Here is a 27,547-nt window from a genome sequence, read left to right on the forward strand (position 1 = left end):
TGCACTGGTACAAGCGTATACAAGTTCACCGCGGTGAGGCTCTTAATTTGTCAAAAGCGAACGATACTCGGTGGCGACCTATATAAGAACTCGGCATATGCAAAAGCTCCGCCCGCGAAAACGCACTGCAGCTGCCTGCGGCGCCTCAGCGCTCCGAAACATAGTTCCTGAGCGACGCCGATAGTGAGACGAGTTCTCCTCCGCGATGACGTCGCGGAAACGAGCGAACGTAACTGACTGGCACATCTACACAAATTATCGTTGAGTGCAACAAGCGCCGTATATTTGTCACTGCATTTTCATATATGCTGTCACCGGCTGTGTAGTCATCTGCAGACATTTCCCCAAATTTGGCGCAAATGACAATTTAATAATAATATTTGGGGTTTTACGTGCCAAAACCACTTTCTGATTATGAGGCACGCCGTAGTGGAGGACTCCGGAAATTTTGACCACCTGGGGTTCTTTACCGTGCACCTAAATCTAAGCACACGGGTGTTTTCGCATTTCGCCCCCATCGAAATGCGGCCGCCGTGGCCGGGATTCGATCCCGCGACCTCGTGCTCAGCAGCCCAGCACCATAGCCACTGAGCAACCACGGCGGGTGCAAATGACAATTTCGATTTCCAGTGAACCCGCGAATGACATAACGCGCCGGTCACGCAAGGAGACAAAAAAAAAAGAATTACGACATCGAAAGAGCGACGCAGTTAAAACGGCAACTCGTATATAATACACACGGCACGAGAGCACTGCTGTGTGGCATGTGCAGCAGTTCGATCTATATGCAAGAGCTCTGCAGAACAACAGTGTGCCTGTACACAGTCTACTATATTCGCTCGATCTGTATGACGGTGCACCGACCAATGCAGCTCGAGACGTCTACATAAAGGAAATGGCGCAGCCGCGAACGGCGAACCACCGGTATATGGTCAGTGAGTCCGGCACGTCGTCAGCTGCCTGTACCGGCTGCCATAGATCTCCCGTTGGTAAAGCGCCAGGCCCGCTGGGCAGTCACGCACCCTCACGTGTGTGCCAGTGGCCGAGGAAGATAAGTCGACACCAACCGCACATTCGCGGAAAACGAATTGCCGACAAAATATGTAGTGGGGGATACTTCCGATATTTTGCCACCTTAAAGTGGCACCTGCAAAAGCTCCCGCCAACGCGGATTTTTTTTCTTCTTCTTCTTTCACTCTTCTAATTGCGGACTGGTAGATTATGTCTAGCGAAGTGTGCGAGCACTGTCATAAACAACTGGAACGCTACAATCTCAGCATGTTTAATCTTTATTGCGTCATGAAAATGAGCGAATATCGGGGGCTTAAGGAAAACAGCGAGAAGCCTGTGATTAGCACGCTGTAACACCACTAATCTTAAGATGTCCATAAGTGACAAAAAAAAGAAAGAAAAAAGAAAAGGATTTTTTTTTTTTTGCGAAGTGCTTCGAGCGGCCAGTTGCGCGGCAATTTTGCGTGTAATTCGCGGGCTACTTTCATGCTTGGAAAAATACTTTTATGGAGCACGTATTGAGCAACAGAAAGCTGCTGTATCGGGAGTTTCTCATGTTGCTTTACAATTTTCTCATTGACACTTTTCATCCAATTAAAATATTTTCAGAATTTGAATAATTAACGAAGGCCTAATTATGTAATTAGGCGAAATGCAAAGAAAATATCTGAGTACCTCCAAGCGACGGCCAACAATATTACCCTGGTTCTGTCCAGCTACGTGGCATTTGCATATCTTTAGTGTTTGGCTCGAGTTACGTAGGCCACCTTTTATATATATATGTATATATATATATATATATATATATATATATATATATATATATATATATATATATATATATATATATATATATACAGTCACGTACAAACGCATCCATGTTTCTCTGTTCACTTGTCCAAGCAAATACTGAGTAATGGTATACCATGCAGCTTCTATCCTTAGCGGCGCCATGATGCATATCGTGACGCAAAAGAGGGCCATAAAGATTGCGAAGGGCCTGAAACGCAGAGAGGGTCGCGGTGAGGACTGTTGTAAGGCCGTATATTTAATAACATGCAATGGAAGAGACAACAGAACGTTATTGCGGATTCGTCAAAATTGCCACACGCTTTTGCTCTGCAACGTTACCGTTATACCGCTGCTTCATACAAAAATGCATCTTTGCTTTCTTTAGAACTATTTCCAACTTTCTATCAACTTTGTTAACATCCCATGGCGCCTAGTACAGGCAATGTATCGGGTAACGCTATGCTAAAGCATTCTGTTGACACCATTTGTTTCCTTAAAGGGTGCTTATTAATGTTTCTTTGCGTGTGTGGACAATTTATATTTAACGCGATTCTTGCGTCATAGATAAAGGCATAGAGCGGCAGAACGGTTTAAGAATTCCGATTTTTTTTTTTTTTCGTTGAGCTTTGTGGAGCGGTTCGCGAATACCGACTCCGCGCCTGGACTCTCATAAATTGTAAACGAATGTTGTCGACTATTTCACCCGTATTGGGGCTTTCAAAATCAGCGAGAAACTTCAGCAGTTTGTCTAGCGCGAGTGATTACTATCAAGAACAAGGAAAGAACAGTTATCGCTACACGATGACATTAAACTTGATGTCGCACTATACATGCGTACGCATATATATTTATTCGAATACACTATCTTCTACAACACATATGGCGCGTACTAATAAATTCTGTAGCACAGACAGGACCAATCAAAAAATGATTTAAGATGTACTCAACGCATTTTGAACATCGCTATTTTCATTAGTGTTTACGATTTATAGGCGTTATCTTGACACGGAGCGCATGAGGGGGATATATCGCACTTACTCGAATATAAGCGTTAGATCACCTTCTTTAAAAACTTACAGCTTTGTTTTAATTTTATTCTGTGCAGAGCGACCGCATTCCTCGCGAGATTACGCACCTCTCAGCATCGTATATGGGCCACATTACGGAAGCGGTGAGATCAGGAGATCCCGAAGCGTCAGCTCAAAAAAAAAAAAAAAAAAAAAAAAAGGTCGTAGTGCGGCTTGTATACTACGATTTGCCATATAATAACGAACGGCGAACCCGCCGCGGTGGCTTGGCGGCTATGGTGTTGCGCTGCTGAGCACGAGGTCGCGGGATTGAGTCCCGGCCACGGCAGCTGCGTTTCGAGGATGGCGGAATGCGAAAAGCGCCCGTGCCCCGTGCACTGGGGGCACGTCAAAGATTTCCATGGTTGTCCAAATTAATCCGGAGTCCTCCAATGCTGCGTGCCTCACGAACAAATCGCGGTTTTGGCACGTGAAACCCCAGAATTCAATTCAACTCAATTCGATAGCGAACGGCAAATGAGAGGACGCGAGTAAGTCGTCGAATATCCTTTGTTAGCGCGCTTGCGTTGTGCTAAATAAGTCTGCACTTCCATACATGGTCCTTTAGCAACCAACATTCTGGAATTCTTAGTGGCCAATGCGCCAAGTCTCTCTCTTTTAGTTTAAACTCATCCGTAAGTCGACGCCAAGCACTGCTCTTAAATGTTCAGAGCCCTCGCAATGGCGTATTCGATTGCCAGTTTCGATAGGATGGTTTCTGGAGTTCGTTAATTTCTTTGTGTTTACATTTGTTTGTTTGTTTGCATAGGCGTCGAACGTTCTACCGCTTTGAATGTTTTCTTTCATTCAGGAAATCACGCGCTTTCCTCTTTGACAGTCTCCCTTTGCTTGATTCCGAAAAGGGCCTCCTGGTGCACTTAAGAGCTCAACCAAGGCCAGCCTTCTCTGTGGTGCATTTGCGGGACCGGTTCTGACGCATCCCGTGCTGTACATAGTGAATCTCTGTGTTTCTTTTTAACTTTTGCCGCGCTGTCAGAACTGGTCGCTGCCAAGACGGAGAGAAAGAAAAGAAAGACCCTTCTTCCGTGTTCGGTTATCAGTACGTACCTCTTTCTCAAGTTCATTTTTGGTTACAGAACTGGTTCGTTAAGCGGTTAGCTTCCTCGCGCCTATAGGACAACATCGACTTGGCTGCGAACTCTGTTTTGTTTCTTATCTGTCTGCGAAGTGCCAAGTGTCTGTAAAGGGGCGCATAGTCCTATATAGTTAGACCAAGTATTCGTGCTGGCTTCTCGTCGGCACCCATAACGCGGAATAGCTGCCGAATTAAATTCGAATTAAAACCAACTGCACCAATACGGCCGCATCTGAGTTGTTCGGCCTTCTATCAAATATTTGAAGTTGTACGTTTTAGTACCCCTCGTCTCAATTTCGCATGTGCGTGTTGAATTTAGTTCCATCTGCAGCCAGCACAGTTATGTTTTTTTATAACAATGCTGTCTACTTGTACCAGTTTTAAGGGTCCTTAAAGCATGCGCTTAATATTAAACAAAAAGATACATCCGCATATAGAGAATGCATTGGCAGAAGCACGTGTTTGGGCATAGCTTATATGTCCCTTGATAATCAGTCTCTTAATGTCGTTTGACAATTCGTTGCCAATTTTCGTATAACGCAATTAGGATGTGGTTCTCTTACATGTCTACTATAGCTTCAGGCTCTAAGGTGAGACGGTAAACATTCGAGTGACATCAGTCAAGTTGGTAAGCGCAGATTGTCCGGTCTGGTTAGAGCTTGTGGTAACGTGCCCAGCTGCGCTTGCTTCCCGATCGTTCCGTTCCCCCTTGACATCCATCGATTCTGCGTCGCGACAAGGTTTTTGGCGCGACATGATTAATAGAAAATGTTATACCGAGGCCTAGTTTATAAGAGTAGGAAGTAACGCACCAAAACTGTGTACCGTGTGAAGTAACGCAGAAATGTTAATTATTGATGCGTTTCTTGTCTGCAAGGGCAAGCAAAGTAAAAGCCAAGCTTGGTTTTTGACTCTGGAAGAGTTAGCAAACGCAACACTGTAGGAAAAAGAACGAAGGGCGAGCACCGTCCTGCCTTTATTAGCGTAATGTTTCAGCGACGTGACAGTCGTAATCGGACTCTCATCGCACACGTTCTGTCAGCCACAGTGACTATGTATAATATGCCATTGTCTGGCGGACAAGCGATGCAGACGCCCCACGCTAGCATTATTGCGGCTACAGATCAGTCAGCATTAGGACTGCGTCGACCTAAGTTCTTCTGCCGCGTTACGTAACGGCAAACGTTGTTAGGAAAAAAGCACCGCTGGTGTGCTTATTTCTCGCTGTCGGTCTATACATACGTACATTAGCTTGAGCTTCTTGGATTGTCAGTCAATCAATCAATCAATCATAGAAACCTTTATTACGTGATTTTATATATATATATATATATATATATATATATATATATATATGTATGTATATATATAACCTAATCGCTATAATGACTGGTCCAATACAAACAACGACTTGCAATACTGGTAATAAACGCAAACGATTGCTAAACGCAAGAACTCAATAGTCAACAGTTATTTGTACAACACGAACAACCATGCACTTAATAACCAGCAGTTTCTTTTGGACGCGGGATTAGCCCGGGGAGCGAAAGAGTGGGCCGTAGTGATGTTCGGGGCAGTTTTCGAAAATTTAGACTATATAGAGTCCGTCTTTTTCTTCGTATGAGAAATTAACGGCGAACTTTTCTAGCGGCTCCTCGTGCCATAGTTTTGTTTTGATCGCACCGCTGGTACGATCGGTTGTTGGGAACTCGGCGCTGACGCCCGTGGTTGTACCTGGGTCGCAAGCCCCAAGGGTAGCGTTGGCCTGGCGGCCTGGGGTACAACTGGAAGCATCCGAAGGTCCCGGCAAAGCATGAGTCGACTGGTAACAACAAAACAACTTGTTTATTTTAACATCGCAAAGAGTTGGCGGTCAGGTTGACCGAAGTAGAGAGACGGGAGAGCACTTTACTCAACAGAAGAAATCGGAGCCCTCATTTTGGCGTCCGGGGGCAGCTGTCTTTATACTCTCGCAGTTGAGGGCAAGAAGGAACCCCTCAATAGACGAGCACGTGAACGTACAATGTCGTAGCACAATGTCGTAGCACAATGTCGTAGCACAATGTCGTAGCACACTGTCGTAGCACACTGTCGTAGCGCTGCCGGTCGGGCACAATGACTGTAATGAGAGGGTGATCCCTGCTTTCGCATCGCCTGGTTCGGGCACAATGACTGGAAGGAGAGGGTGATCCTTTGCGGTCGCATCGCCGCAGTCGCGCCTGGAAACACCTGGCGGGGAGCGTTGCGGCGGCGACGATCGGGCCAAAATGTCTGCCGCCCCGCCGCAGTCGCGCCGGCAAAACCACGTGTCGCAGGCGAAACGCAACAGACCGCCCCGCCGGGGGAAGGAGATCCCGATGGACAGGGGACTGCATCCGCTGTCCGGAGGGATGTCGCTCGATGATGCTCATAACCGAAGTCGGGCGTCCCTCGACGTTTCTTGAGCGCAGCGCACAGAGAAGGCCTCGTTCTCTCGTTCAGGTTCGCACGGGACACTGCAAAGTGACTTCGGGAGAGTTCACATTTTTGTTCTCGTTCCCGGCAAGCGTTAGAACTACGCTGAAACTCAACCGCTCAGTCAGCAAGCACGGCACAACCCTCACTAAGCCCTGCCAAGCTCTTTCCCCTTTTTATACCACTGCCTAGTTCCTTACAGTAGTCTAGCGTCACTCAGAACGCGTCCACAAATTGAAAAATTGCACTAGAAAGCATATCATCACTTTGAAACACTAAACAAAAGCAATATGTTAAAAAAAATCCTGCCTCAGGAAGAAAAACATCAGTAACCAACAATTTTGAGGCTGATTCCTACGTTAGGGGCTTCGACTTAAGCCATCGGCGTTACCGTTGAGACTCCCCTTTTTGTAACGCACCTCAAAGGAATATTGTTGTAAAGCGAGGCTCCAGCGCAGGAGGCGGCCATTTTTGGGAGAGATGGTCTGCAGCCATTGGAGAGGGCAGTGATCCGTCTCAATGATAAACCTCGAGCCGGCTAGATAGCATGACAATTTCTGAACGGCCCACACGAGACACGCACACTCTTTCTCGGTGGCGCTATACGCCTGCTCACGACTGGTCAGCTTACGACTAGCATACAGGACGGGGTGTTCTACTTCTCCATTTTCCCGTTGGCACAGTACAACGCCCATGCCTCGCTCACTAGCATCGCACTGAACAATGAACCCTGTTGTATAGTCTGGCGATCGTAGCACAGGCTGGTTTGTTAGGGCACTCTTTAGGGCGCTAAAAGCTCTTTCCTTTGTCTCGTCCCAGACGACTGTTTGAGGCTCTGTTTTTCTTAGAGCATCCGTCAGGGGAGCCGCGATATCAGAGTACCTAGGGATGTACCTCTGATACTAGCCGGCGACACCCAAGAACGACCGAATATCGGTCTTTGTGCGCGGTTGCGGAAAGTCTCGCACAGCGGCCACTTTTATTTCAGAGGGGCGGCGACGACCCTGACCAATCACGTGACCGAGGTAGACAACCTCGGCCTGTGCTAACTGGCACTTAGGAGCCTTTACTGTCAAGCCCGCTTCGCGCAGGCGGGTTAGCACTGCCCGCAAGTGTGTCATATGCTCAGACCAGGATGCGGAGAATATCGCTACGTCGTCTAGATACGGTAAAGCGAATTCTTGCTGTCCCCGCAACACTTTATCCATGAGGCTTGAAAAACAGTATGGCGCGTTCTTCAAACCAAAACTCAACACTTTAGGACGGAATGTTCCCATTGGTGAAATGAACGCCGCATACCTACTAGCCTCTTCTGTAAGTGGAACCTGCCAATAACCCCTGACAAGATCTAGGGTGGAAATAAACTGAGCGCTACTAACTTTCTCAAGGCGCTCCTCGATGTTAGGGATCGGATAAATTTGATCCTTAGTGATGGAATTAAGCCTGCGGTAGTCGACGCAAGGACGAGGTTCCTTGCCTGGTACCTCAACTAAAATCAAAGGGGAGGTATAATCACTCTCACCTGCCTCAATAACACCGAGCTGTAGCATTTTCTTTACCTCAGCCTCCATAATATCGCTCTGGCGGGGTGACACCCGATACGCCTTGGATCGTACTGGCTCTGGGGAGGTAAGTTCTATATCATGAGTAAGTACAGAAGTCCTACCAGGCCTCTCAGAGAACAGACCTTGAAACTCTTGTAATAGCTGGTGTAGTTCGGTTTTCTGCTCGGGCGACAGCGGTGCTTTACTGATAAGATCACTAATGACTTGACCGGTGTCTTCCCTGTTCGTCACTGAGCCTAGTCCCGGAAGCTCGACCGGAAGCTCTTCAGGAACGTTTACCATCATGCACACCACTGCTTCCCTTTGTCTATAAGGTTTGAGCAGATTACAGTGGTAAACTTGCTGTGCTTTCCGCTTTCCTGGCAGACTTACCACGTAGTTAACGTCCGACAGTTTCTGAACAATTCGTGCTGGGCCCTCCCACTGCACGTCTAGTTTGTTGTTTAGCGATGTGCGCAATATCATGACCTCATCGCCCACCTCAAAACGACGGGCCCTGGCTGTCCGATCATAATAAACCTTGGCCCTCTGCTGGGCCTTTGTCATTGCTTCACCTGACAACTCCTGTGCCCTTCTTAAGCGTTCGAGGAGCTTAAGTACGTACTCCACCACGACTGGGTCGTCGCCCCTGCCTTCCCACGATTCTCGAAGCATGCGAAGCGGAGATCGAAGCGAGCGACCGTACACCAGTTCAGCTGGCGAAAACCCCGTAGCCGCATGCGGCGCGGTCCTTAAAGCAAACATCACCCCAGGCAGACACAGCTCCCAGTCAGTTTGATGTTCAAAACACAAGGCTCTCAACACGCGCTTCATGACGGAGTGGAGCTTCTCAACGGAATTCGACTGTGGGTGGTACACTGAGCTGTGTAGCAGCTTTACCCCACACCTTTCGAGAAAAGTCGTCGTCAAAGCGCTAGTAAACACTGTACCCTGATCTGATTGGATTTCTGCAGGAAAACCAACTCGCGCAAATATGGACAGTAGTGCATTGACTATCTCAACTGAGCTGAGTTCTTTAAGCGGCACTGCTTCAGGGAACTTTGTCGCTGGGCAGATCACAGTCAAAATGTGTCTGTACCCCGTGGCTGTTACCGGCAGAGGTCCCACTGTATCAATAACGAGCCGTCTAAAAGGCTCCGTTATGATAGGTACCAATTTCAACGGCGCCCTTGATTTGTCCCCTGGTTTTCCCACCCGCTGACAAGTGTCACATGTCCTCACGAAATGGTCTGCGTCCCGAAAACACCCTGGCCAATAGTACTCTTGCAAGAGACGGTCCTTAGTTTTCTTAACTCCTAGGTGTCCGGACCACGAACCCCCATGCGTCAAGCGCAACAGATCCTGACGATAGCATTGAGGCACGATCAGCTGATCGAACTCCACTCCTCTGCGGTCTAGATACTTCCGGTACAGGACTCCACCTCTTTCCACAAAACGCGCATTTTTCCTGGCGATACCTTCCTTGACATTGCAGCGTATGTTTTCTAGGCTACCATCCTTCTTTTGCTCGGCTATCAAAGCCGACCGGCTGACTTTTAGCAACCTATCAAGTCCGTCTGACGTAGGCGCGATGAGCAAATCAGTAGATAGCTCTTCTAACTTTCCCGTGTCGGGCGTTTCCTCTCCAGTATCTGGCGCCTTCAACGCTACAGGCTCAATTTTATTCAGTTCGGGCGTGCTCTGAATATCGGCTTGCTGCGCCTCTGACCCTTTTTCGTTGTTTGATAACATCGGCCCCGCAACTACCGCCTTTGCAGCGAGCTCCCGAACCTTCGATCTGGTTAAGGCCTGAACGCTAGCCTCACCAAACAAAAGCCCCTTCTCGCGCAGGAGGTGATCGGACCTGTTTGAAAATAGGTACGGGTACTGGGGTGGCAGCATAGATGACACTGCCGCCTCCGTCTCAAGCGCTCCGAAAGGTCCTTCAATAAGCACCTTTGCTACCGGCAGACACACGCTATGAGCTTCCACGGCTTGCTTGATCCATGCGCACTCGCCCGTGAACATATGGGGTTCTACGTAAGACGGGTGAACTACATCCATCGTAGCTGCGGAATCGCGAAGCACTCGGCACTCTTTCCCGTTCACGAGGAGGTCTCTCATGTAAGGCTCGAGAAGCTTCATGTTCTCGTCAGTGCTGCCTATTGAAAAAAACACAACTTTTGGTGTTGTTTCCGGACACTGCGCCGAAAAGTGACCCGGCTTCTGGCACGTATAACACAAGCGCGCTCGCCTCATCTCGAACCGCTTTCTGCGTTTGGCTGCCGCCGTCTCTTTACGTTTGGTCGGACTGCGTTCACTCGCATCCTCACTACGCGTGTCCCCCTTTGCTCTCATGGGTGTGAACTTCGGCCTCTCAAACTTCGAGCCAAATTCACCCTTTTGACCGTCCTTAGCTCCGCGAGCCCGACGCGTCACAAACTCCTCGGCTAGCTCAGCGGCTTTAGCCACCGTACAAACGTCTGGCCTATCCAAGACCCAGTATCGCACGTTCTCCGGTAACCGACTATAAAACTGTTCTAGCCCGAAACACTGCAGAACTTTATCGTGGTCACCGAACGCTTTCTCTTCTTTGAGCCACTCCTGCATGTTTGACATAAGCCTATACGCAAACTCTGTATATGACTCACTTCTGCCGTTCTCATTTTCCCGAAACTTCCGACGGAACGCCTCCGCAGACAGCCGGTACTTTTTTAGCAGACTCGATTTTACTTTGTCGAAATCCTCTGCCTCCTCTCTATCCAAGCGAGCGACTACGTCGGCCGCCTCGCCGGGTAACAAAGTGAGCAAGCGCTGTGGCCACGTTTCCCGAGAGAACCCCTGCTTCTCGCACGTTCGCTCAAAGTTAACCAGGAACAAACCAATGTCCTCTCCAAGCTTAAACGGCCGCATCAGGTCAGTCATTTTGAACAATACGCGTTCTCCTGCACCGTGTGCCTGACTTCCATTACGAGCGCGTTCTATCTCTATCTCGAGACGCTTCATTTCCAAAGCGTGTTGACGGTCGCGCTCTTCTTTTTCTTTCTCTTTTTGTTCTTTAAGTTCGCGCTCCTGTCTTTTTGCAGTCTCCCTTTCCTCAATGGTCTCAAGGCATTCCGACAGCTCGTCATCCTCAGCTTCTAACTCAAGAATAGCCCTTAGCAGTTCTGGTTTTCTGAGTTTGTCCGAGACATTCAGACCCAACTCTCTTGCAAGCTCCAGCAATTTCGGTTTGCGCAACGACTTCAAATCCATGGCTGCTCTGAATGCTGCTTTCTCTACTGCTTACTATTGTCTTGCCGCAAACTAACCCGGCAGCAACGACAACCACAATTACCAGCTCTGTTTCTAACACTAACAAAAGCCTGGCAAAGCTCAGAAGAAGAAAGTCCCGCACTCACCAAACCTCGCAGCCAAGAGTCCAGCGCAGTCGTTCCGCTGCAGGCAACCAGTCATCACACAGGGCTCGTTGCACTGCTCCCGGATCGTCGATGAGCTGCTCAGCATACAGTCAACTGCATCTCTTCGCTGCTGGCCTCCGTTGTCGCGATCTCACCGCTGGCAGACAGTTGTTTGAAGTCGGAGGCGATCTCACCGCTGCCAACCAGATGTTTTGATCGCACCGCTGGTACGATCGGTTGTTGGGAACTCGGCGCTGACGCCCGTGGTTGTACCTGGGTCGCAAGCCCCAAGGGTAGCGTTGGCCTGGCGGCCTGGGGTACAACTGGAAGCATCCGAAGGTCCCGGCAAAGCATGAGTCGACTGGTAACAACAAAACAACTTGTTTATTTTAACATCGCAAAGAGTTGGCGGTCAGGTTGACCGAAGTAGAGAGACGGGAGAGCACTTTACTCAACAGAAGAAATCGGAGCCCTCATTTTGGCGTCCGGGGGCAGCTGTCTTTATACTCTCGCAGTTGAGGGCAAGAAGGAACCCCTCAATAGACGAGCACGTGAACGTACAATGTCGTAGCACAATGTCGTAGCACAATGTCGTAGCACAATGTCGTAGCACACTGTCGTAGCACACTGTCGTAGCGCTGCCGGTCGGGCACAATGACTGTAATGAGAGGGTGATCCCTGCTTTCGCATCGCCTGGTTCGGGCACAATGACTGGAAGGAGAGGGTGATCCTTTGCGGTCGCATCGCCGCAGTCGCGCCTGGAAACACCTGGCGGGGAGCGTTGCGGCGACGACGATCGGGCCAAAATGTCTGCCGCCCCGCCGCAGTCGCGCCGGCAAAACCACGTGTCGCAGGCGAAACGCAACAGTTTCCAACGAAAAATTTAGTACTAAAGGGAACCCTGGCACTTTGGTTGTTCAGCTACCATCGAAATTGCGTTTGGATTTTTCTGATCTTCGTGCTTATGGCTTCAGACGTCTTCGTGGCGTTACTTATTACGCTTCATCTGTCTAAATTTCGAGGAAGTCAAATTTCTCTAAAACGCAAAAACAGCAAGATTCCGCATGCACGCATAAATCATTGCTAATCGTTATATTTATGGCGCAGTGTTTTGTTAAATATAATCAGTTTGCAAAGTCCTTAGAAGCCAGAAATAAGGACAATGTTTAGCCAAATACCCATCATTGCCAAGTACCCAGCATTGCTGTAGTACTGCCCATATCATTGCCATGCTCGGGTGCCGCCATCTTACACCTTCCGTAGGCACTATAGCGCCAGAATTTCCTCTAGTAATTTTTGTGGGGAACTCTGTGGCTCGTGTCAGTACCATGCACTTAGCTAACGGAAGAACCTTTAGTATTAAGAGCAACGACACTGCTCTCTGAAGTCCTAACTCATTGTTACTTGGAATATAGCGCGACACGGTATAGAACGACAACGTGGACAGAAAATAAGAAGTGGCACAAGCGTTTGCCCCGTCCCCTCTATTCCGTATGTTCTCATCCTAGTGTTTTCGGACTTGAGTCCGGAGTCCATACGATCGAACGTGGGGCGCCTATAGAAGCGAGCGGCAGTGCTTTCCGTTTCCGTGACCAGTATCCGTGCACACAGATGCTCTCTGTTTTTTGTACTTCGCACCTTGCGCGTTCTACATCTATATGTGCCTCAGACGTAACAGGATGAACTTGTTGGCGCCTTGGTATGCAACTCACACCGACAGTGTGATCGCCCGATTGTCTCAGCGCGCCTCCAGCAGCTCGTGTATGACAGCATAGAACCTTCATTGTATACGAGGCGAAACCGGCTCCAATGTGCGCAACGAAGAGTAACGATCACTTTTTTTTTTAGACCGCTTACTTTCAAAATACAGCCTGAATGTTGTATGGTAGCCGCCGTAGTTGCTCAGTGGCTATGGTGTTGGGCTGCTGAGCACGAGGTCGCGGGATCGAATCCCGGCCATGGCGGCCGCATTTCGATGGAGGCGAAATGCGAAAATACCCGTGTACTTAAGAGTCAGGTGCACGTTAAAGAGCCCCAGGTGGTCAAAATTTCCGGAGTCCTCCACTACGGTGTGCCTCACAATCAGAAAGTGGTTTTGGCACGTAAAACCCCACAATTAACAAAAAAAAAAAATTGTATGACAAATATTATCACCTCCGTATCGGAGCGATCCGATACGACCTATCGAACATCACAAGAATTTCGTCGCGCGGGACATGCGGAGCTGTCTTCGCTTTAAGTTTATAAAGACTGTCTCAGACCTGTTGCCGTTTGTGCTATGCAGAATTTAGAATCGCGGTCAGTTTCATCTCTTCTCCAAAGCTCTGCCGCCTGGCCTCATGCCTGGGTACTTCTGTAGTGCTTTAGTTGCTGAAAAGCTCTAAGTATTGAGAAAGCACATTGGTCCTCGTTCTCATGTACTTCGGAGTGTCAGACGTACTACTGCTAAATGTCCCGGAGGCAGGTCTTGCATTCCCGAGAGTTGCGTCGAAACTTTCGATGGTCTTCTTCTTTCTGGAGTTTCCTTCAGTCTGAAGAGATCGCGTGAGCGTATTAGAAGTGTGGTTATGCTGCATACGGCCGAGGTGATGTTGCAGAAAGATACCAGCCCGTCATAAGAGCACTTGACTCGTGATAAACGTGACGTATTGATTGAAACTTTTATGCTGCGACCACTTCGCCCAGGAAGGTTACTGATCTCTTGCCAGGAAGCGGCGTATTTTCCACTGCTGCATACTTCCGCCAAATGACCGGAAAGTTCCACGACGCGTCACTTCACTTTTCTCCCGTGTCGCTCACTCGCGCACTCTCTTATCCTCTGACATTCCGGCAGCAATGCAAATGATGCACGTCGACGCTCAAAATTTAGACCTCTCAGTTTTAATTATCAACCATCATTTGTTTGCCTTCTTGCCTTCTGTAAGAACATTAAACTTCTCCGCACTGTATGGAAGTTTGCTTTCTTTCTGCGTCTAAGTCATATTGAAGTATGGATTGTGATAATCGCTTGGTCGAGAGAGCACGATTGACACGGGAATAAGGACCGCCTACATTCTGTAGCGATGATGTACTTTGGAGTCATTTGTTCTACCATCACCCGCCGCGATGACTTAGCGGCTATGGTGTTGCGCTGATAAGCACGAGGTCGCGGAATCAAATCCCGGCTGCTGCAGCCGCATTTCGATGGGGCGGAATGCAAAAAAAAAAAAAAAAAAAAAACGCCCGTGTCTTTTTCATAGGGGGCACGTTAAACATCCCCTGGTGGTCAAAATTAATCCGGAGTCCTCCACTACGGCGCGCCTGATAATCAAATCGTGGTTTTGGCACGTAAAACCCCCGAATTCAATTAAAATATTGTACAAGTGCTTGTCTTCGGTGACAAAATCACCACGCATTTTAACAGGACGGTACGTCGGCGCACGCTACAACCGGCCTACATTGACACTGTTTGTTACAGCCTTTCATTTCAACTTTTTTTTTTTTTCGTTCTGCACCTGGAAAACGCAGGGGCTCGCAAAACGGCTCGCCTTAATGGAACGTGTCGCGCATGTCACATATATAGGTACGGCGTTAATGTACTCGCTCAATTAGTGTTTACTGCGCAGTTGCCGTTGCGCATACGTTCAACTGTCATCGGGATGGAATTCTGCCGCCGCCAACGGAGGCCCGTTTTGCCATAGCCGTAGGGCTCAGCGTCCGACGCCGCATTTCTTCCGTCTTGGGCAAAAAAACGCGGTGCGGATGGACTTCCGAGCCGTTATGCGCGCGAGGAGGTGGGAGAGCAGGTTCTGAGCAAATGCGGTATCGAACTCGAAGCAGGAAACTGGGCGGATCCTATAAAAAAAAAAAAGTAGGAATAAAAATGTAAAGAAAAAGATATAACCGGGGAGAGAAAAGTGGATGTCGGGAATATAAAGAGATAAATAAAGAATAACGGGCGCTGAGCGTATCAAAAATTCCATCGGTGGAAGGAGCGAACTGCAGTGGCACGCAGGAAAGAGAAGGCGTGTGTGTGTGTGTGAGTGTGTGTGTGGCGGGGGGGGGGGGTCACGCCCGCCTCGACCTTGAGTGAAAGCCCCCTCCGGGTCGGCCTTGGGTGACGTGTCGCTGGCGGCGTCGGTGACGGGGGCACGTCCAGACGTCGTGTCGAACTCTCGCTGCTGGCGGTGTGCCCGCCGCCTCTCCACTCCTGCCCGAACCCTTCCCCTCCAGCACCGCCGGCGCTGCAGGGTGGCACCCCGCCTGGCAGCGACGCTAACGTGGTCGCCGCCGCCGCGTTGGCGCCTCGCCGCTCATTTTTCGGTGCCGCAGAGACAATGAGCGTCCATCTCCCAATCTCTTCGTCGCTGTCTCTCGTGCTCGCCTCGCCGAAAAGGAATCTGCAAGGGGGGGGGGGGGAGGGGGGGCAATCGCACGCCCCCTCGGTGACGTTCACGCGCACCCCTCGCTCACATACGCGCCCCCTCACGCTCAAAGCTCCGCGCGGAGCCGTTGCTGCGAGCCGGACGAGAAGGAAGTCGAAGAATTGTCCGCGTAACGGCTTTCGCGGCAGGCGCGGCGCGACCTTTTTGATCGTCATTGCGCGCGCCAGCGAGGGCATCTCCGTGCGCTGCGTGTCGCGAAGGGAACGCGACGAAGGAGGTTGACGATGTGCCGCAGCTAACACGCGCCGGTGTGAGAGGTGGCTGCAGACGGTGGTGGTATACAGTTCCAGCGCTGCAGGATAGGGGACAGGCATAGTGAAACGCGAAATTTTGCCGCGAATGGGAGCCTTTCTTGTGTGTAGTTTTCTTTTTTTATTGTTATCAAGGCCGACTAAGGTCCTGCAGCGCCAGTCCTGTGCATTTCGTTTCTTCTGTAGCGCGGTATACCATTGTTTCGTAATGCCAGTAAGTCGCTCTGCTTTCAGCGATAGTAACAAGGGACAGATGGAAAAAGAACAAAAGAAAAGAAAAGCAAACAGTCGAAACGTTGCAAGCCCAGACAGCTCTGCGGTGGTGCTTCCCTGCCTTGTACCTTTTGCGCATTTTACCTTAGTATTTCCTACAATGTCCCCTATATTACTAAGAAAGCTCACTTTGCAACCATTTTTAAAGCCTGCTTAATTGACCGTTATCGTCGTCTATCTCGTCCTTTGTGATGTAACCGGCACTATTACCCTGTACTGCTGACCGTGTCCGTGCGGACCGCAAGAGTCCCAATTTTGAGAGATGGACCACGAACGCTTCCAGTTTCGGTTTTAGGTAGCCGTACGTGCGGGGCTCTATTTGAAAGAGGGAAAGACACAGTAACAATATCGGGCCACGTATGCCTCAGCCGTGCCCAAGAACGCGAATTAACCTAGGGAAAGAGAGAGAGAGCTAGGCAGAGAGGGAGAAAGCGGATGAACAAGTTATGAATTTAGTGCACATAATCGATGACTTCGACCGCGACGTAGTCGCCTGCATCAGTCCCGCTGGCGCCGATTGTTCGCTGCGTGTCATCGTTGACCTTTATTTCGAGGCCGAAGGAAAATGCGCGCAAGTATGCGACAACGGCATCGCGAGGCAGGTCACCTTGGCATTTGAGCGTCCCTGGTTTTTAAACCTCTGCGGGCGAGGTCGTGCGACAGGTCCCGTAACTTTGCACGTCTCCTAACGCTTAGGCGGCAGCTCTCTTTTTCTTGCGGGAACCGCGTTATTTTCTATTCTTCGTTAACGCGTATTCGTTGCTGCGCGTATTTCACACGATCGGAGATTCGTCGGTGGTAAACTGATAAGTTAGGGCCGTAGCGCAACAGGCATCGCGCTAGCATTGTATCGTACAAATAAAATGAAACATCTGATAATAAAATTTACGAAATGACGCGTGAAGATTGAAATAACTAACAAAAAATGGTCTTACCCTATACAGAATTAACTGTTCAAAGAGCACAGACGAGCCAATCGATATTAGAGATACTCTTAGTAAAATGTAGCTCGCCGATGGAAAGAGCACTTACAAAGGGGAAAAACAAAAAAAAAGAGTCTTTTTTTTTTTTTTTTTGGCCCCAGTACGTACCGTACACTGTATTTTGCAGTTCAGGCGCTAGTACGGCATCTTCGCCGGGCACCAGAAAGCGCGGCATTGATCGAACAAGCAGTGGCTGCACGCTTTGGGAACAACAGATTCCGCAAATTGCCGCACACTCGGAGGCTGTAGGACGCACATGCGAAATCGAAATAGCCTAATGTTAAATGCTGAAGTTCGAAAGAGAGCGATGACAGTGAGTGAGAAACACAGGACACTAAATCAGTTTATATTTAGGTATTCGTGCAAAACTATATTTTCGTTGATCTCGCTACAATGTGTTGATTATTAGAGGTGAAAATGAAGGTCAAACTTGCTTCTCTGAATTTTCGCGCCGAAACCCCAGCGGCTAGTTGTACGGTTCAGGTATATTATTTTTCGCGTTATAGCCGTTGTGGCTTATTGCCAACTTATTGCCAAGTTTGGTCTTATAATAGTTTGGTCCTTTATAATAAAGGGTAGTCCAGATGTAGCGATGAAATAAATAAATTAGGCTTCAGCATGCAGGCACCGTCAAAATGCATTACGTCACGGCGAACTGGTGGCACCCGTCTTTTGATATAGTGTCTTTTCTCGCTTACCCAGCGGCTTTACTGGCACTCTAGAAGGGTAATACGCTAATACAACTCAAGTTATCTTTCTCTTTATTGGCCCTCAAAATCATAAGCGTCTATTATGGGGACGCAGGGGTGCCCTTGCCCCTCCTCCCCGAACGTATGCCCACGGGGCCGCGAGCCTTAGCCAGTTACAAGATCACAATGTTACAAGTTACAATGTTGAATTCTGGGGTTTTGCGTGCCAAAACCACGATTTCATTGTGAAGCACGCCGTAGTGGGGGCCTTCGTATTAATTCTGACCACGAGGGGATCTTTAACGTGCCCCCAATGCGCGGAACACGGACGTTTTTTTTTTTTTTTTTTTTTGCATTTCGCCTTTCATAGAAGTTGCGCCGCCGGAGCCGGGATTCGATCCCGCGACCTCCTTGTTAGCAGCGCAACATCATAGCCGACGAGTTACGATGTCACAACTTACAGTTACACAGTGGCAAGGAGGTTCTTTTATTTTATAGAAAGGAAATTAACCACGCGTAAGCATAAGCTTACAAACTTCGATCACAAGAACGACTGATTTATTTTGTGCTTCCGGGAAGAACGCCACACCTCTGCTTTAAGTGAACGTCGAACAAACCTCTGCGAAATATTCCTTATAGATATCAACAGTCTTGCGTGTACAGCTCGTCATTTGCCCATCGTATTAGCGCGCTATGGTAGCATGTGCGTGTATCTATCTGTATACGTACACCTCGCGTGTCATCATCGCGCGCCGTGGCCATGCTTGACGGGCTCATGTTTCAGGATCGCGGCTGCAGGGAGCTCGCGAGGCGGGAAGGCGCGCACCGCCCTCGACGTCTGTCGGCGTCGTGCGCGAGTCACCCGTATATAACGCGCGCGCTCCATCGTGGAACCACAACCGGCTCGTACACGACTGGCGGCGTGACGCGCGGGAACGCGCTCGCATCCGTGCCTGTCACACACACACATCACGCGGCGTTATGCATAAATCCGTCGCTCGCGTCTTCGCGCGTCGCCTCGGCGCTGTATATAGAACGGCGCACAGAATGGCGCGGTCGTTGCCGTTGTGTGCACAGCGTTATACTTGAATACGTTTAGTCGGTGTTCTGCGGTTGCCTGCTGCTTTTCGTCTTAAATTCGCAAAAAGAAAAAGAGAGAAAGAAACACCGCTCCCGTAATAATAATCCGCCCCTAACATGTCCCCCCCCCCCCGCGCCTCATAACCAGATCATGGTTTAATCGCGTAATATCCCAGAATTTATGTTTTCATTTTTTCAGATATGTACCAACTCGTCCAACAATGCACATTGCCTCAGCATGTCTCTTTGGAGTGCCTCATGCAGTGTCACTCTTTTCCGTGTGCTTTGTCTGGGCGCTGGTCCTCCAAAATCGGAAGCTCTAATGCCGTGTTTTGACCGGTAAATTTTTTTTCTCTGTTCTCTCTTCTTTGTCGCATATCGGCTACTTGTCATAGCTTTGCCATAGTGGAGGCTGCTGTAATGCTGCTGCTGCTCGACCGGCGAATAAGGCAGCCACACTTGTTCTCTATACGTGCCGCCTTTGTCTCACGACCGAGGGTCACGCAGAGACAATTATACCGTAGCCGCATGATTCCATGGTTGCGCGCATAGCAGCGCGTGGCTGCGAATCCCTCAATCAACACGCCGGGCCGCACCACGGCCGGTTGCGACGGCCCGCAGAAGCGCGTTGTCATCACTCCAGAAGAAGTCAAAAAAAAAAAAAAAAAGAAGCTTGGACCTTTGGGCGACGTTGTCTCACTCGATGGAGGACCACCCGCTGACGTCACCCGCTAAAGCATAGCACAGGCGCGGCCATAGCGCGAAGCTGTGCAGCGTTTCTTTGCGCCGTCCTTGCGCTGTACGCACGCACGCACTCGTCGTGAATGCGTTCTCGGATGTTTCGCTTCCGTAATGGTTTTGCGCCGCTTTCACGTCGCCCGTGTTGTTCTTTTTCTACTTTTGCCGCGACTGGTCACGCGGTTGCCTTCTTTTTTTCTCTCTCTCTTTTCCGTGTCTCTTGCTCCTGCTTCACTCGTCGTATAGCTCTTTCATTCGAACCTATCCCCGCCTCCGTCACTCCCATTTTTGTTCTATATTGCTTTTGCAGCTTCACTTGTCCTGCCCCTTTTATGTGGCGCAGGTGTGGCCTTGGGTTATCGTCAGCGCCACACAGCCGCCACCTGTCGCGACACCGTGGCGCAACAGCGCTGCGTGCGCCGCGACTGCACTGATGTACACCCGTGAGCAAAAGTATACGGACCAGGGGTTGCGCAATAAAGCCGTTTTTTTTTCCCTCTGCCTGTAAACGCAAATTGATATTGAGGACTGCAGTCCAAACTTGGCATTTGCAAACTTTTGAGTCTACTCATCAATTCTTTGTTGATTACGCAGAAATTCAGTTTTTTCGGCGATCCTGTGGTCCGTATACTATTGTTCACGGGTGTACCTAGCTGCTCAGCACGCACGCGTGTGTGTATAGTGCGAATTTGTATACGGCGTCCCGAAACGAGGGCACAGCGACAGGGAGTTCATTAGCGGGGGAAGTTTTGTTTCCGCAAAGTTCGTGTTGGCGATACAGCTGGATTCCGATGTGCTTCTCCAGGCCACATATCGACCCAGAAGGTCGGGATCGTCACCTCCATCATGTTTTACCTGAAATGATGCGAGAAGCAGGTTATTACGCGGGAGAAATCCGGTCGTGCAGTTGCGTTGTCGGTATTTTACTTTTATTTTATTTTCCCCGTTTATCCAACATATTTAGGCTGTGACGGCGAATTCCTTGTAACATTCTCGCGAACCACTCCGCGGCTTGCCAACTGTGGAGCAGCCTATTGCTATGCGACTCTTTTTTTTCATTTCTGAGAAAGACGCTGCTGAACCTACCGCCCGTCCTCGGGCGCATTAGTGACTAATTCGTCGCCTGCACAATCATTGTGCGCAGCAAACGTCGCCTGTCTTTTTTTTTTTTTCCTTTTCCTTCTTCTTCGCATGGGCGACTCAGACCGGCCGACCACCGGGTTTCTCTTTTCTACCGTGTCACTTTCAAATAAAACAGGCGCGCTTATGCGTGCACGTTCCAGGACACTGAGTTGTACACTGTCGCCGGTTCATTTCCGTCCTGAGACGAAATCTCTTCGTCACGCAAGCCTACGTCAGCTTCCCGAACGGGCACTTTCGCATGATTGTAGAGCGTCTGGCTGTACGTTCTATCGTGCTCATCGTAAGTACCCGCCGCAGCTGACGATTACTTTAGCAGTGTCCGTTTCCTCGAAATTTCCCATTGGCAGCTTGCGTAACGCTGCCTGTAGCGAATGGAGATAACGCGGAGCTTTTCAATAACAACATGGCGGCTGCAATGACGTCAATGCGCGCACGCTTTACCCAAAGCTGGAATCGTTTAGAAAATCTTTCTTAGCTTCGCGCGAACAGCGTATAGGCCACTCGTCATTTGTAAAGCCAGGAAATGGCTTGCGGGAACGGGTGAGCGCTGTTGCTTACGTCTGCATGTGAATACATTCGACAGAGCACATGTTGGTTGCGTTCGAAAGTGTACGTATCATCTAGAACTTGTGAAAGCGCGTTGGGGTAGCGGTATCTAAATGAAAACCGATCGACATGAAGGACAAAATATTTATTTGCCGCGCTTAACCGGCGTTGTCGGTGTCGCACACCTTTGCGGTATAACGCGGTATCCCGCTAGCGGTAATACGTTTGTTACTGGCACGCGGAATCTCGAACAATTGTTGGGATGCAATACGCGCTAGTCATGTCCGACAACGTATTGCCTGCGGACAATGTCGGCCAAATGAGTGACCAGCTCGACATCGAGTGGCTGATGATACCTCGCCTGGTCGACACGCAGAAAACAAAACGGACGCCTACTGCGATGAATTAATTATTTAATTATTTAGTTACAGTTAACTCTACGGAATTATTAAAAACGACTTTCTGGCCTCCGCACGGGAGGATTTGTTCACAATGAAATGGAAACAGGAAGGGCGCGAGGCTAATGTGCGTCTCAGCACATGATCGACGTAGGATGCCAGTGTATATGGTGTTTCTGCAGTCTTGTCCTTTGTGCACTCTATAAAAGCTCTCTGAAGGTTATTCCATCAAAATATAAGAAAGTTGTCCCGATATATATATATATATATATATATATATATATATATATATATATATATATATATATATATATATATATATATATATATATACACTAAATTTTAGTACTTGACGAATCCTCATCCAGGCCCCGTGCCTCTTCATTCAGCTAGGGCTTTCCGATGAGTTCCACTGTGGCTTAGCTCCCGCAAGGGTTGTACGTCGTGTCGATGGACGTAACCCCATAGACGTCTTAGATTATATAGATCATAGTCAGCTCTCACACGGGTTGTACCTCGTGCCCCCCCCCCCCCCCCCCCCCCCCCCCCCATGCCCGTGCCCGAAACGCGAGCGGTGGCGTCCGCGGCGGAAGTCTCCGAAGGATGGAGACGCAGAGAGAGAGAGAGAGAGAGAGAGCGGGTGGAGGCAGAAAAGGGTCGTCGTCGTCGAAGGGTGGCTGAGCCGTCGGAGGAGGCAGGCATCCGCTTTTCCCCGTAACCGCCGCTTCCGGTCACGAACGCGTGGCGCCGGCTCCGCCTGGGGCGCGAGGCGGCCGCGTGCTCGAAGCGCGAGTTCGGTCGGGACCCGGCGCCGCCGCGTGGTGGTGGTAGCGGGCAGCGGCTGCACGTCGCACGCAAGGCCGCCGCTGCTGCAAGCAGCCGCCGTCGCACTACTCGCACGGGTCACGTGCATTCAGGCAGCGGTCTTTTTTCGAACACGCCTGCTTGGCGCACGCGATGGCACCGCGCCGAACGTTCTTCGTCCTTATAGATTACGTTACCGAAAGTGGGGCAAAAAGAAAAAAGAAAGAGGCACGCAGTTGCTTCTTGGTGCATGTACGGTGCCTTCGTCGCAGAAACAGTGGCCGTTACCACGTAACAATAGTTTCTTTTTCTCTTCTTTTGCTGAGCACCGTAATGTAGATTGAAAAAGAGAGAGAGAGAGAGAGAGAGAGAGAGAGAGAGAGAGCAGCTTGACCGATCACGATAAGATCTTAAACGCTATGGATTTTGACTGAGGGTACTTCGCTCTAGCTAAACGTTTTTCGGTGAATTCTGCATAATCTGGAGGGTCCAGAAATTCCACCTGTCAAGTTTATAGAACTTATGCTGCGCCAGAATGACCCGAATACCAAAATATGCATCAATATGCGTGACGTCACAGGTTCCGGCATTATAGTAAAAAAAAAAGGAAGAAAGAAGGAATATGTAGTTTAGCCTTCATTTCTCTCTTCAAGTATAGCCAAACCTACATCAACAAGTGAATGGAAATAACATTAAAAAATACTTCATGATTTTACTCTCTCACTCTACTTTTTTTTTTTTTTCGGCCATCCGTTATCACTGCCGTTTTGATCGAAGTGAGCGGTGGCTGTGTCGCCGGCGACAAAACGCTGTCGTGTCGCTGTGGTTTACGTTGAAACTATAGATGACACACCGTAGTTGACAACAAGACCGGCACGTCTACTCGACAGCAGTGTCGGCATTTCTCACCGACAGTTCCTGGGTGAATTCACGCTTGCCCGTCACGCTTCCTGTAGACGGCGGCGCGCACCTGGCATGTCGCCTTTCCTCGTTTTTTTAATTACTCTCGGTTTTGTCGGGGCACACGATCTATAGCGAAGATGAATGTGCCGGTGTTTCGAAATCGGCAGCTGAGCGCTCGACGAATTTGCCCCGAGGAAACAGCGTGCGGCACCCGGATATCCTTGTTTCTTCTTATCTTATTTCTTGTAAGTGATGCGCTCAGGGCCAGAAGCGTTACAGATAAGGGGTCGCAACAAGCAAGAGACGTATTGTTACCGGCAGGAACAACAATGTAGATACACACAACGCACAAACCACTTCGTCGTCTTCTTGACAACACCCGATCGCCTCTTCTTTCATACAAATTAGACTTATCATATGAAGAAATGCAGTGAGTTTTAAATATAAAATGCAGAGGCTTAAGATTATGCAGTTTTAGCCAAGGCTTCAAAAATTCGCAGTTAAGTGGCTACAAAAATGAACGATAAATAACATACGCGAGTGCTGCTGGTTGCGAATGTGAAATACAAAGACTTCTTAGGCAATATTAGGTTAAGCTGATTGAAATAATTGGTTATTGATGATATAGATACAACTATCACGGAGGATAGTTCCAATCAATGAATGAACGAGGGAATGAAATGACTGCGGAAAAGATTTAGTGCGACATATTACTTCGAGGCCAACCTTATAACAGTGACAAATTCAAGGAGATATTAGCTGTGGTTGAAGAAACGCATTGGGAAATGTGGTTGACAAATAAGAGATGCTCCGTGGCTCCTTACATTTTGTGTAGTTACTGTCTTTTTTTATTTTAATAAATGTATACGTCGGAACAATTTAGCATTTCCAAGCTCAGATACTGATGATCCAATCGCCGTACTCATTGAATTTTTTTTTTCACTTCGAACAAAACTTTACAAGGAAGGAGTAACCCAAAAAGCTACTCAGATCAGCCGCTCGACACGGTTGCCTCTTTACACAACAGTGTACGAATGCTTAGCAAACACATAACAAACGGTGTATACACTGTTCGCAGAAACAGCACGTAAACATTGTTCCCACATAACGGCTCTTTCACAGACGGTTGCCGTAGAACGAATTCTCTGCGTGATTGAATTCTCACTTTGAAGCGCCTTCCAGCTTTCAGCTCGCTCTGAACTTGTATCTCTCGCGGATCCATAATGACGTACACAGACACGTACAAACGACTCGACGTGTCTCTTACTGAGTGCCCCCGATGTCCTGCACAGTACATTAAACCAACTCCACTCGTCGGCATCGCACCTGGCCACTCTAACATCCGACCTGCGTGCCAATGCACGACGTCGAACGCGATACGAAAGCCGAGATAAGAGGTTTCCATGCGCTCGAATGCTTGAATAAAACCGCACACCTGGACTGGACTCGACTGCGCGGCGCCTCGCAGGCGCCTCTGCACGTCTGTGCGCGCGCGCAATGTCCAGGTGTTTGCACTGCGCAGGAGGACTAGCCGGGGACGCGGCAACGGGGACAGGTGCTCTCCGGTATAGCGCGTGCGCCCCCTACTCCTTTCCTTACCAACCGACCTCCCGTCGCCCGCCTGCAGTGTTGCACGCACTCGCTCACTGCGCCGACGTCCCCGTTTCTTCTTATCGCGTTAACGCGCCAGGTCGTGCCCGTGGAATGTGTACTAACCGCGAGCTGTGCTCAGCCCTTTAATAGTCGAGACACGTTGGTAAACGGACGCACTGTCGGAGCCCTAACCGGCGATAAAGGAGCGCGGCCCGTTACAAGTGTCGCGGCGGTTTTACGAGCGCGGGTTGTAAACGCGTCCCGCCCGCGTGCCCGCGGCGCTACAATGCTCGAGGGTAAAGTTTTCGAAAGGCCTCGCGGCGCCGGACGCCAAACCGCCACGCCTTCGTCGAACTGCGGTCCGCGGACTCCGTGCAGGTCTGTTCGGGGAATTCCGACGAGTGCGCGAAGATCGTCCGTGCAGAGCCATCGCGTCGTTGAGCTTCTGGCGCGACACCTGCCATAAGCCGTTCCGTCGCGCCGTACGCGTATGGAGACGGAAGTTATTCTTTGGCGTTCCAGGTGGTGGTGAGATGGGCGAGCACAGCGCAGAATATAAATGTCAGCTTCTGCTAACGAATAAAAAAAAAACAATGTCACAATCCTCTTATAGAACAGGGAGTAATGTCAAACGATGACGTTTTAGGAGGTGTACACTATATATGCTTATACCCGAAGTTCGGCGTGTTGCATTGTGGCAACTGATACGATGCTGCTAAGAAATGTCCTTGCTTGTATCAGGAGGCCTTAAGCTAATTAATAACAAGCGCGCCTACTTGCATAAGAAAGGTTTCGCATCTTTTCGGGAAATAGCGGATCATCAATGCTGGTGCAGTATCCTAAATAACTTTTTTGTAATTATGTCGACTGTCCAGAGATGGCTAAAAACTTCTTGCTGTGGGATAAGTGTTTTTCTTTTTTTTTGTCATATCCGTACCAAGTTTCCAGAAACCTGAAAGCCAGAACATCTATCGGTCATAATTCGGGACTTAAGAGGAGAATAATATGTACACCCAGCCACAAAATATTACGGATCATAAAATTTGAGAAAAAGCTGAATATCTCCGCAACTTCACAACGCAACCTGGTATTTGCATTTCGGGCATCGACTAGAATATGTTAACAACACAGTCGTATACAGTTCTACTGGCTACTGCTACAGACTGCTTGGAAATTCAACGTTTTCTACAATTCCCTGGTCCGTATACTTTTGTGGCCGGGTGTACGTGCTTGAGTCGCTTGGGCGTTATCCACGTGCATGATCTCGTTGAAACCAAAGACAAAAAGACAAAGTAAGCTGAGTCTATGATAGGACTTGCAACTGCCATTAGCTCCAACTGGCATCAGCACCGTGATTTTAAAAGCTAACATTTCGTACAGGCACAATGTCCGTTCGCGGTAGGGACACATAGCGCATGCCCCTAGTCGGGACCTTAGCAACTCTAAATGACCTTAAGCTATTGCTCGAAATTTTGTGGCTCGTAAGTCTTCGAGTAAGAGAGGGAGAGAAACTTTATTTTTTAACGAATCTTAGTCCGAGCCACCACTGTCGGAGTCCAGCTTGGTCCCCACCATTGGTGCTAAGTCCATTTAACTTCATACATTGCATACATTGATGTGTTTTATGTGTGCCACTGACAGTAACCCTAGTGTAGCACGAAGCTTTTGCGATGAAGTGGTTCAGCTCTCCCAGGTGTTGAAAGGAAAGTGGAATGCTTGAGCGAATTAAAAAAAAGAAAATGTGCGGAAGCGAGTGCTTTGTGGCATCTCCAGTAAGTATGGCGTGTGTTTTGGTATAGTCACAACGTTTAAGTGGGTCAAATGGATCTGCGGCTTTAGGGAATTAGAGCCTGACAGCTCGAAAGCATAACGGGGAGGAGACTAAAAAAGAAGAAAAACAAAAGAGGGAAGCTTGTTGTGATCAACTGCTGCAAAATGCCTGACTCATACGCTCCCCGAACACCTGTTGGAAACATCGCCGCTATAGTAGATGTAAGGTGGTACATAGGCATAGAATCTATTCTTACTCGGAGCGAGGCTGTGCTCGTTTGCGTCGAAATAATAGTGGTTCTTCGCTGTCTTTTTAACGTGCCGCTTCTTTTACTGAACCTCTTGTTCGTCTAAGAACGCCTATATCTGCGTAAGCTACTCTGCTTTCTACAGCACAAAACGTATTGTCCGTCCCGGCGAAGGAGAAATGATTAATTCGGGGTCGATGATCGCTTGGTCCTCCTACCCTTGTCCGCGTTCCTTACTGTGATGCCTAACGTATCATAACGTGCTATGCTGTTTTGGTGCCTCTGACACTGTTTTAATAATTTAAGCACTGGTAATTTTACGCATAGCCTATAGTAACG

At 49.0% G+C, this 27,547-nt stretch overlaps 1 protein-coding gene and 1 long non-coding RNA gene across 3 annotated transcripts in view; one reads left to right on the top strand and one right to left on the bottom strand.

The window, feature by feature from the left end:
• Ncc69 (sodium chloride cotransporter 69) overlaps positions 1 to 27,547 on the top strand; it is a 151,703-nt gene that overhangs the window by 42,070 nt on the left and 82,086 nt on the right. The window lies entirely within an intron of this gene.
• Positions 13,672 to 25,048, bottom strand: LOC142571873 (uncharacterized). The gene is made up of 3 exons (XR_012825967.1): positions 24,763 to 25,048; positions 17,405 to 17,539; positions 13,672 to 13,896 (listed from the first exon to the last, which is right to left on the bottom strand). It is a non-coding gene; the product is annotated as an uncharacterized LOC142571873 (long non-coding RNA).

Source organism: Dermacentor variabilis, chromosome 2, assembly GCF_050947875.1.
Source record: "Dermacentor variabilis isolate Ectoservices chromosome 2, ASM5094787v1, whole genome shotgun sequence".
Lineage (NCBI taxonomy): Eukaryota > Metazoa > Arthropoda > Arachnida > Ixodida > Ixodidae > Dermacentor > Dermacentor variabilis.